Source organism: Lagopus muta, chromosome 7, assembly GCF_023343835.1.
Source record: "Lagopus muta isolate bLagMut1 chromosome 7, bLagMut1 primary, whole genome shotgun sequence".
In the NCBI taxonomy this organism is placed as follows: domain Eukaryota; kingdom Metazoa; phylum Chordata; class Aves; order Galliformes; family Phasianidae; genus Lagopus; species Lagopus muta.
Genome location: NC_064439.1, coordinates 24737690 through 24748668, shown reverse-complemented (window position 1 = coordinate 24748668; position 10979 = coordinate 24737690). Strand labels below are relative to the sequence as shown.

Sequence of the window (10979 nt, the reverse complement as noted above, 5' to 3'; positions counted from 1 at the left end):
AAACCCAACAATTCTTATTCCCGTATTTTATGCATGTAGAAGTCTACTCCTGCTGTTGCTGTTTTCCCAGCTCCCAGGCTTTTCTCCTATTCCTTGATATCAATCTGATAGATAGCCCATAGTGGGTATTTAAACATCATTTGTAGATCTGCTTTATTATTCTTGCATGTGTATAAATCAAAATTCTTGCAGCTTAATTTTTGCAGCGCCAGTGATTAGGCACATGGGAGTAGAAAAGATGTAGGAGCTCAATTTATCTACACTGTGTTTCCAAAAGCTGGAATATTCCATCCATGCAAGTTACCAGGTAAAACAGCTATTCCTCTTTCAAGTGGTTAACTTCCCAAATGAGAATTCTCATTTACAATTTCCTATCTATGTTTATTAAATTTAAATTTCAATGTTTTATAGCCATTTTGCATATATACAGGTTCACTAATGCTCAACAACACTAAAAATATCACACTTTATTATATGCAAGTGTAGAATTTTAATTGGTGCTATCTTTGTATCAAGGATAGCGGTACAAGAACCTTCTACACAAGCCACTATATAAAGATTAAATATAAGATTGATGAAAACAAGGGTCACATCAGTTTAACTTTTACAATAACATTTTCAGTAATTTATCCAGAAGCTGCAGCGCACTCGCACAACCATTTGGATCCTTTGATCTCAGCACCAGGCTAAACAGAAAACATGGATATTCCTGCAGTTAAGAAAAAATGGAAAATCAGTAGCTTGGTTTTTGCTGGTGTCTCTTCTGCATTACCCAGCTTTGATTCTTGAAAGCAAAGTATAGCCACAACTCACTGCAAATGGTCATCTGCAGATGAATGGCTGCTAAAGCTTCCCAAAAATCCAGATCTGAAACAAATCCTCTCTCCATTCTTTTTTTTTTTTTTTTTTCTCAAAGCAGATAAAAGGCTTAGGGAGGAGGAAAGGACATTTAGTTCAGAAACTAAAGAGACTGCAGGTAATAATAGCATTTTAGGAATAACTTACAAAGATACACGCATTTCAAGCACTTCCCACCTGCCTTTAAATTATAGCTTGTAGTGAGTGCATCATTTGCCTCAGTGGCTTGCACACTTGGTACAAAAGCACAGGGATGAGCCTACGTATAAACTAAAATTTGACATGTTCAGAAAGAAGCATAAATTAAAGTACAGAGCAAGTAGTTAGAAGACATTTAGGCTTGTCTGAAACGCACCGTTGTCTCTCGAGTTCTGCAGCATTCTCGTGAGCACACAGCAGCACTTCCAACAAACATCATCTGCTGACATCCCAGCTTTCCTAGGTGCGCTTTAATTAAAGGATTCAGCAGAACAAGAAAACCTAAATCTGTAGAAGTAAAGCACTTATTATAAAAGTACACCGTTACAAATTCACATGCCTTCAGAGAGAATGCAGTGATCACATAACAGAATTTTCAGAAAACCTATCTAGGTTTGTACAAAGCATACAAGCGGTAGATGAACTGCGCAACTACCTGAATGGCACAGTGGGACTGAACAGCTCTGCTAAACCATGGCTTCTAAGACAAACATCACTGGCAGCAGCAGTTAGGTCCATGCAAGGAAGGAGCATGATGGAGTGCCATGCAGCAAAAGGGACCCTTTGTGCAAAGAGCCCACAGACCCTTCCTCACACCTAGCACTCAGCAATGGGAATGAACCCAAAATGTCTTTCCCCCATCTAGCAGCAGCTCTGACATCATGCATGTCACCCATTATCCAAAGAGTGGTTGCTACCCAAGAAACTCGTGTTACTCCTTTCTGGTTTTAAGATTTAATTTTCACCTGCTGTGGAAAGATAAAACTAATTCCAGCTTAGCCTGAAGATCCTGCCTGCACAGGTGTGCTGCAAGAACATTGCTGTGACATTCAGCTCGAATCTGGGTGAATGCTTCAGATGACTGCAGTAATTATCAGAACAACCGGGTTTAGTTAACTGGGTTTAATCTGGAGCAGATCTGCCCGTGTTTCTTCTGACCTTTTCCCTCAGATAGATAAAGCTGGAAGAAAAGGAAAGGCTGGAGGAAAAGGAAAGGCTTGGCAATTGATTGATTGATGTAGAACATGAGAGATGTGTATTCAAGACTGCACTCTTTGTGGAACTGCAGGAATTAAGATTTTTAATTTAATATCTAAATTAACCTTCTAATCGCCATGTTTGTCCTGGATGGGCTCCCCAGCCATGGTACTGGTGTGCCATCAGTCACTGCCCAGAACCTTGTGGAGGAAGGCTGGGAGGAGTCTGAGGAAACCACAAGGAGATCAGCACAGGCAAGGGGTTGGAGCCAATGTTTATTGCTTTGTATAGAAACTACTGGACACACTGTCTCCCTCCTGCCCACCGAGACTGGGGAAGCTGTCCAAAACTCCTCCAGTTCTTCCACGGGCTGGAGAGGAATTCACCCCAGATTTTTGTACCTCACTAAATGATGACTATGCAGCTGCTCAGCAGCAGCAACCCATGACTCCAGGTTTCTGGGAGCCAAGCCCATAAATAAGACATCTAACTTCCCAGCCAATGGAAAAATATACTCAAATTGCAGCTGTACAATTAACAAATGTACAATTCAGAGTAGCATGGCTAAAATGGTATCTTACAGGCTTTATAGTTAGAAAGATTATCATGGTGAAAAGAGACAATAAAAAATGAAATGCTTACCCATATCCTAGGCTTACAGTAAAAAAAACTCCAAAGGGAGAGATCTCCTGAAAGAAAATCTTCCCCTGTGGCAGTCAGCTCTTAAATGGGGTCTAAGAGTCATACAGATGAATTGCCTTCACCTGTGCTCCCGTGGCTGACTCAGTCCTTGCCTCAGGTGATCAATCAGTAGTTCAGGAACTCAACAGTTCCCTGAACAGCTTTCTCACATTTTGTTTACATCGAGAAAAATGGAAAACATTTTTTGTGGGTCAGTCTAAACGAATTTTAGTTTAATTTTTTCAGTTTGGCAACTGATCTAAAACTCATTAGCACTGTTCCACTGCTATCACTCAATATTTTCTATGAATATAGCAAGCAATTTGCACACTAAACAGAGCTTGTACAGGAAATTAAAAGAAACATCAACAACAGAAGCCACACAGCTAGGACACAGAGGTACACCTGGGTTATTTCTCTGTGTGCTAGCAGTGTGATTGAAGCAGTAATCACATTAGGCCATCAGTAACATTTTTGTAATCTGCAATTTTTGAATTCCCATCCAGGTACATCTATGCTGCTCTTTTGTTTTCAGGGGCATCGCATAGGATTAACAGCAGAAGGAACCTAGTCCTCAAAGTTAATGAAAATACTGTTGGTGAAGGTCAGGAAGGCATGTTCATAACTACAGGTGAGGAGATTTAGATGCTCAGTGTGGGGCAGTTGTGCCCAGGCTTCTGAGATTCTTATCTACAGAAGAAAAATGCCTCTGGGTCCTGGCAGTGCTGAAGCCCCAGGCAGGCAGAATGAGGCAGAGCCCTTCTCTGGAGGCCCTGTCTTCTCAGACCAGTGCTCTTACATCTTTAATAAGATCAATAATCTTCCCCTGGTTTAGCGGCTCCATGAATTCTGATTAAGCCCCATGACAGTGGCTGTGTATTAAGAGTAATAGGCAAGAAGAAGACTTTAGTGTCTCAATCCATGAGGCATTAAAGCTCCTTCTTTAGGCAAACCGCTATTGATTTGGTCTTGTTTTTTTTCAGCGTGGCCTCTGTAAATAAAGCGCTGGCACACAGCACACTTACTGTGCCACTCCTCATCCCTGCAGACCAAGTGTCTCTGATGAAAACTTACTTTAATTGTTCCATGACTGCTGACGTGTTTAATTAAAGGCTTACATGGCTACATCTTTGGTGACAAAATGTGAGGCGATCACAAGGATAAATAAGGTAAGAAATCACAAAGGTATGCTCAGAAGCAAAACACTCAAATGCTCTCTAGTGCAGCCTTTCAGCAGAACACCAGCGTGTGAGTTTCTGCCTGACAGTTCAGTATTTTGGGGGGAGAAAAGACCAGCACTGACCGAATAAGTCATCTGACCACAGGAAGCTGTGTTGACAAAAATTCATACAGTAGAAATTGGAAACCCATGCTCCAAAGCGTTCTTGTATTAACAGCTTAATGTCCAACTCTGTAGTATATAATTTACGAGAATTCTCTAATACAATCCAGCCTTGCATATTTTGCCATTTATTATTCTTATTTAGAAAGTGGTAAAGACCAAACTATCTCTCTGATTCCTCAAGTCTTTTTTTTTTTTCTTTTTTTTTTCTTTTCTTTTTTTTTTTTTTTTACCATTTTTAATACATAGTGCCCATGGTAACTTTCCACAGATTCCACTGTTTGCAAATCCCTATTTTCAGTCCTTAGTGATGGGCCTGTTTGGGCTCGCTTCTTTTTGCAATTTTGTGGGGGTTTTTTGGAGATGGTAAAATTTAGGGAAATTAGATGTTTGCATGTCGGGTTGAGGCTCTTGAGCAGAAACATGGATAGAATTATATCGTTGCTTCATTGGTTTTTATGAAAGTGGCTTCTAAATACAGCTCTGGACTGACTCCTGATCTCATCCGCTGGGATTTAATCTAGGCAAAAGCATCCATAAATCCATACTCGGAATGTTTTGCTTTCTATAGACTCGTCTTGGTGTTTTAAAAGTAGATTTCTTTGTTGGCTGTGGTCCCTCTGTGACTATAACAGCACCTAAGCATCTTGGCGTAATAGTGTTATGTTTTTTGTGTATTGAAACCCTTTTGTTTAGGAAAAGGATTGCGTGGAAAAGTGTCCTGAAAAAAACTTGGTAAGACCCATTTTGGTTTTTAATATCTGCTACTCGTTACGAGTGCCCATTCCCCTGGGAGCCCTGGAAATATGTTAGATGCCAAAAGCTGCATATTTGAAACTGGTCCTATTGTAGAGCAAGTAAATATTATCAATATGCTTTATTTGGGAAGGATTCCTTGGCCAAATAAGGACTTTAAAATCTAGAAAGAGAAGAGAGAGTCTGCAGAATATGAAGATATTGATGAGGATGATAAGCAGTGTGTTACAGATTAGGTATCCATGAAGATGAAAGGAGAAGGAGCAGTGAGTGAGCCCCATGGTGGCTGCTGCAGTAAAGATGACCACATCCCTCAGAGCCTCTGCATCAGACGGGAACACAGATATCCACAGCCTGGGGAACAGCAGGAGGGGTGCTCTGCAGAGATGGAGCTGGGGGAAATCAAACCCAGAAATGGGGAAACTGAAATTTGTCTGATAGGGAGAAGGAAATGAATAATCGGTGCATGGAGACTGAAAGACGGGCTTTTAAAAAGTTATTTCAAGATGCAAATGCTTCCTCTGTTGTTTCCTTTTTGCATTTTAAAGTATTTCAGTATCAGAGCTGAGGCATCTAGAGAGGACAAACCTGCCTCGGGTCAGCTCAGAGGTGACACAGAAGAGTATTCAAAACATGTTTGTCAAAAAGGTAAGCCTCACCAAAGTTTGTTTTCAACTTGAACAGTCTGTTGCTCCAAGAACTATTTGAGACTACTCTCAATGAAGAACAGAGATGGAGGGAAAGGTTGATTTTTTTTTTTCTATGAATTTTTCATATGTACATATTTTTGCAATGCTTTTTAAGAAAGGATACTTCCACTGATTGTTTGGGTCAACAAGGAATAAAAAATATGGATTTAAAGAATGAACGGCACAAACCTGAGTACTCATCACTGCTTTTAATCCCATTGGAACAGAGTGACTCTCGAGCCGTGCCTTGGGTGCTGTTATGACAGCAGGCAGTGAGTGCCCAAATCCTGCACTGATGCTATGGCCCCAGATGAAGATCTCACCCAATGACCCCAACCTGCTCCCACATGCTCTGACTCACAGGCAGCCAGTTCCACACATACATACAAAAGGGCTTTGCCAGTTGTGCCATGGTGCAAAACAAGGGAAATCTCCCTCTTTGCCCGTTATAATGACTTGTGTGTTTCCAGCCTATTCTACCTCACAGCACAGCGTATGTGCAACAATGCTTAATTACAAAGAGGCCACGATGAAACCAGAGGAGCCCAGTAACCATGGAGATCAGTGATCAATAATATAATACTATTTGTTTATAAATTATCCATAGTCCCTATATCCTTCTGTAAAAGGCAAGTGAGATCCAGGCAACATGTTCAATTTATAATTATTGCCTAAAATAAAATGTGATTCTGTGGGTGAACACCTGCCCATTAATAACATTATTTTCAGATTGTTCGATATGATATGGATCGGTGGAGATAACTGTGTTTGGAGGAGAAATATAAAGCTGCTCAATAAAGTGGTGGCTGTAAAGATTCATCTGAAGGCTGTGATGTGGAAAGTACTGCTTTCAACCAGAAGTCTCAGTAGATACAACTGGGCTGTGTTACATTTGTGGTGCGAATGGGGAATGACCTAAAAGCGTATACACCAAGCACAAAACACAAACCATGCTCCCAGTTCCTTTTCCAGGAACAAAACCCTCATCGTGAAACTCTAAAGGTGGCAACTGTTATGTGAAGGCTGTCTCAGACAATGAGTAACACGACTCTGGAGGAGCTTTCAAATCTTTTAGCTGCTTTTCCTTTTGGATAAATTAAGATAAGTTCTGAGTTTTTTTTATTCCCCCCCCTGCTTTTATATAAACAACTTGTTAGTTCTACTCAGTAGTTTCCATTGGGAAAGCCAATAGTCATCAAAATTTGAAGTTCTCCGTGCTTTACTGTTCTGGTATATTGGGGTGATAAAACAAAATGATTTTCATCTCATTACTACCTATTTCAATGTTTCTGTGGTATTTCCACATTTTTAATATTTCTAGTTTCTTTTCAAAACCACTTTGTTAAAAAATGGATATGAAATGTGGAAATGATTTTTTTTATATTATTCAACAATGTTATGTAATGCAAACCCATCAATGACCTGCTTTGTGTTTCACTCCATGATGAGCTTTTTTTTCCTTTCAGCTGGGAATGATACTTTAAGAAATCTTCCACAGAATATGAAATCCGCCTCCCCAGCAGTATGAAAGGCACAGCGTGGGGAAACAGGAGCCATTTCACCACAATCTACTGTAGTATTTTAGTCAATGTAGAGAATGAACAAATATAAGGGACGGAATGATATTCCAGAACAAAAATATAGTTATGTGATCAGCACTGAGAGGATGAGAATTAACTGATTACAACGAATCCCTCTTTTGTAATGACTACGTAATATTTATGTAATTGTCATAACAAATCCCATTTTTATGGCTCCTCACAAGTGAAGTGAAAGCACTCCCACTGCTGCTGAGTGTGAGCTTTGGGGACACCCAGGGATGCAGGGTTCTGGTGGACGAAAGTCTGGACATGAACCAGATGTATGTACTTGCAGCCTGGAAGGCAAATGGTACCCTGGGCTGCATCAGTGGAAGGGTGGCCAGCAGGGAGAGGGAGGTGACTGTGTCCCTCTACTCTGCTCTTGTGAGGCCCCATCTGCAGTACTCAGTCCAGTCCTGGGGCCCCAGGGATATCTCATCGCAGTCTTCCAGTACTTGAAGGGAGTTTATAAACTTAGACAGATGATAGTGATAGCACAAGGGGGAATGGATTTAAACTGAAAGAGGGAAGGTTTAGGTTAGCTGTTAGAAAGAAATTCTGCACTCAGAGGGTGGTGAGACACATGAGCAGGCTGCTCAGAGAAATTGTGGATGCCCCATCACTGGAGGCATTCAAGGCCAGGCTTGATGGGTTCCTGGGCAGTCTGATCAGGTGGTTGGCAACCCGGCCCAAAACAGGGGCATTGGAACTAGATGATCTTTGAGGTCCCTTTCAACCCAAGCCATTCTATGGTTCTGTGATTCTGTGCCCAAGATCCCCTCACATCGGCTCATAGTGCCGCCCTGCTGGGGCTATCAGCACCATGGGGCTTCAGCATCCTAACCAGATGGATGGTTGAACCACGCAGAAAAAGGCCCAGAAAACAACACAATGAATGTCTGCTCAGCAGAGGAGAGAAAAGGTGAGACACTGTTGCCTAAAAATAGAGATGAGCTACAGCTGTAGGGCGAGCCCTGTTGATGAGAGCACACCAGTCGCACTCAGGCTGCTTGGCAGGCGTCAGGCACACACACAGCTTGTTGTTAAGCAGCATGGAAAGCAATCACGAATGAATAGACTTTCTCCCTGTCCATTTTTAGTCCTACTGCAAAGAAGAGGTCACCAGAATTCCTTTTCCCTGAGCTTCAGTTTTGGAAATAGCTGAGCTGCTAAGAATTGGAGGAGAAAAAAAAAATAAAGAAACAAAAGAAGGAAGGAAAATAAGAAAGGTAGGCAAGTGTAGACAAAAGATGTGAACTGTGTTTAGACATGTCTCCTTACCAAGAAGGATCACTGCTCTTGACCAGATTTTGTCAGTTCTTTCATTATGATGATTTTCTCCACATTCAGCACTTAAAATCCATCACTGGGAGAGGGATGAAGATGGAGAGCAAAGGGAAGGCAGCAATGAAAACAATAAACCATTTGGTTCCTGCTGGAGAACATACCTGTGTATAAGGGGTGAGAAAAATGCAATAGTATGTTTTATTTTGTGTTCATGAAATCAAGGATTTTCATGCAAATTTAGTACCAATATTCTAAAACATACTTTACAGCACAGTAGGAGGTTTCGTAGTTAAGATGGTACCACATTTTAAATTGGAAATGTGAATGTAATCCCTTCAGTTAAATGGAAAACATTTAAATACTTAACCTGATTGCTGCCAACTGCCATTTCGTACAATAAGTAATTATGAGGAGAGAGAATGGTTCTTAAAGGCACATAGTTCACATGAACCTACCGGAGACTCCGATCTGGAAATTGCACCTTCATCTCTGTGTATTGCCACTTGTCATAAAATAGTAATAATAATATGATGAATGTCAGAATCCTTTCTTTTTCTTCAGATGGACTATCTGGTAATGGAGTTATTGACAGCAGATACGGCAAAATGACAGGATTGGAGTCAGCATAGCCACATGAAGTATCTGATATCTGAATTGAAAGGACAAAAGAATTTTTTTCTGGTAAAGCTGAAGAATTATCATTTTATCTATCTACCCACCCCTCCATCATTTCTGTCAATAAACCTGGGATTAAAACACACTTCTGCTAAAATATCTCCATGATGAGGACAAGGTACAGGTGCCAACTGGCAGCTGAGTGTCATGAAGGATGTGTGAGCTCACAAGGACACCTTCCTACACATTTAGAGAAAGAAGCAGATGAAAAAAGACTGGGTGCTGGCCTATAACAAAGAATTCTAAATAAACCCATTTCAGGAAGTGGTCATTATAATTATTATAAATCCTGTACACCCCTGCTTTGAAGAGCTGCTCACTGCATAACTAAAACTGCTCTTACGGAATGACGTTCTCCCGGAATGCTATGTGTTCTGATCCCCACTGCTCCCACCGCGGCTGACAACAGAACAGCTCTTTCAGTATATTTGGAGCAAACACTCTACTGAACCCTTCCCAGACCGTGTTTTCAGGACTTAAAACACTGAACAAATCAAAATACTTATTTAAAAAATAAATGAATTCTCAATGACAGGCCTGATCTCAGCAGGAATCATTCACCAGGAGAGAAGCAGGACAACACAGCCCACTTCCAAGCACTGAGCTGAGGCCATGGCACGGCAGTTCAGTCATTCCTGGCTCCCATCAGCCAAAGCGAGGCTGAGCTGGAAGGGATTTCTGACCTTAAAGTTGGCTGAAGAGCTCCTCCTTCCCTTCTCTCCTGTGTGGATGGAAACAAGGATGACTGGGATTGTAATTAAGCACACTGGCACAAAGAAAGCATAGAATGGAGATGTGTGTCGGAGAATTTTCCTCTCAGACCTTCTGGCCTGGGTTGAGCCTGCAGACCATTAAGGCACCTAAAAGTTCAGGTTGGATGCATATGGGACAAAAAGTTCAAGGGTGGAAATTCTCAGATAGGGATCTCCCCTCTTCTCTGTTTACTCCATATTTCATCATCTTAATAACATAATAAACAGTGTCGAGAGACTGTCTCTAGGTCAGAGGAGTTTAAGATCAATAGATATATACAGGGGGAAAGGTAAACAGAGTAATCCAAGTGTTACTGAGTTACATGGACTACTCTGTTAGAGACTGACAGATTACTGGGTCCCAATCTCCAGACTGAAATATCAGAAGTGAATGGTATTTCAAAGAACTTTTGTACTATTTTCATTTAAAAATCCAATGGCAAGATCCAGCTTTGAAGTAGTTACTTTAACTTTACCACTGTGAGTGGATGCACATACTGCACAGTAGATGTATGTAGGGGAAGTGATTGTAAATCCCTCTATTAATTCAACATCCATTGCCCCTACAACAACTTCCCAGTTTGCCTGCTCCCAAGCCATGAGTTAAACTACAGTATGAATTAAACTACATGAAAATACAGTGAATATGTTAACCTTGCAGATAAAAATTTAGCTGTAACTACAGTAAGACGGATCTGAAATATCTACAAGTACTGTAATGCTATTTGAAATAAAATTTGGCAACCCTTTTTGGGATAAATTTAATGCATATGTTCTACTCCATCCTAGCAAGTAGGAGAAGTGTAAATGTTTTTTATTTGAAAGCTTACTGAAGGAGAACTGACCAAACTACAAAAGACATTAAAGTCAAACAACAACAAAAACATCCTTTGTCTCAGTGGGTAAGATAAATATTACATATTTGACAAAAGCCCTATCTAAACATATAATAGTCAAAATCAGAGCTACAGGAACCTAAAAATGTCTTTCAGAGCAGAGTAAGCCAAGCAGATGCACCAGCAGTTTCTAAAAACAGCTGAAAAAGGAAATTACAACATAGTTTCCAAAGCACCACACGTTGCTTGATTTTCTTGAGCAGAACAGACAAACAGCAGATCTCTTCACAAAAAGGGGTGACACTGTGCTCAAAATGAAGTCTCAACATCTTCTGCGGTTCTAGTCA

General features: G+C 40.8%; 2 long non-coding RNA genes across 3 annotated transcripts; one reads left to right on the top strand and one right to left on the bottom strand.

Annotated features, from left to right (window-relative positions):
* Positions 1-452: 452 nt before the first annotated feature.
* LOC125696325 (uncharacterized) lies at positions 453-2767 on the bottom strand. The gene is made up of 3 exons (XR_007378279.1): positions 2677-2767; positions 1214-1344; positions 453-709 (listed from the first exon to the last, which is right to left on the bottom strand). It is a non-coding gene; the product is annotated as an uncharacterized LOC125696325 (long non-coding RNA).
* A 1005-nt stretch (positions 2768-3772) lies between these two features.
* On the top strand, positions 3773-9033 carry LOC125696326 (uncharacterized). 2 transcript variants are annotated; one of them, XR_007378281.1, is made up of 4 exons: positions 3773-3884; positions 5362-5461; positions 6232-8543; positions 8931-9033. It is a non-coding gene; the product is annotated as an uncharacterized LOC125696326 (long non-coding RNA). The 2 variants fall into 2 exon arrangements; XR_007378280.1 differs by having other exon boundaries at positions 5362-8543.
* The last annotated feature ends 1946 nt before the right edge of the window (positions 9034-10979 follow it).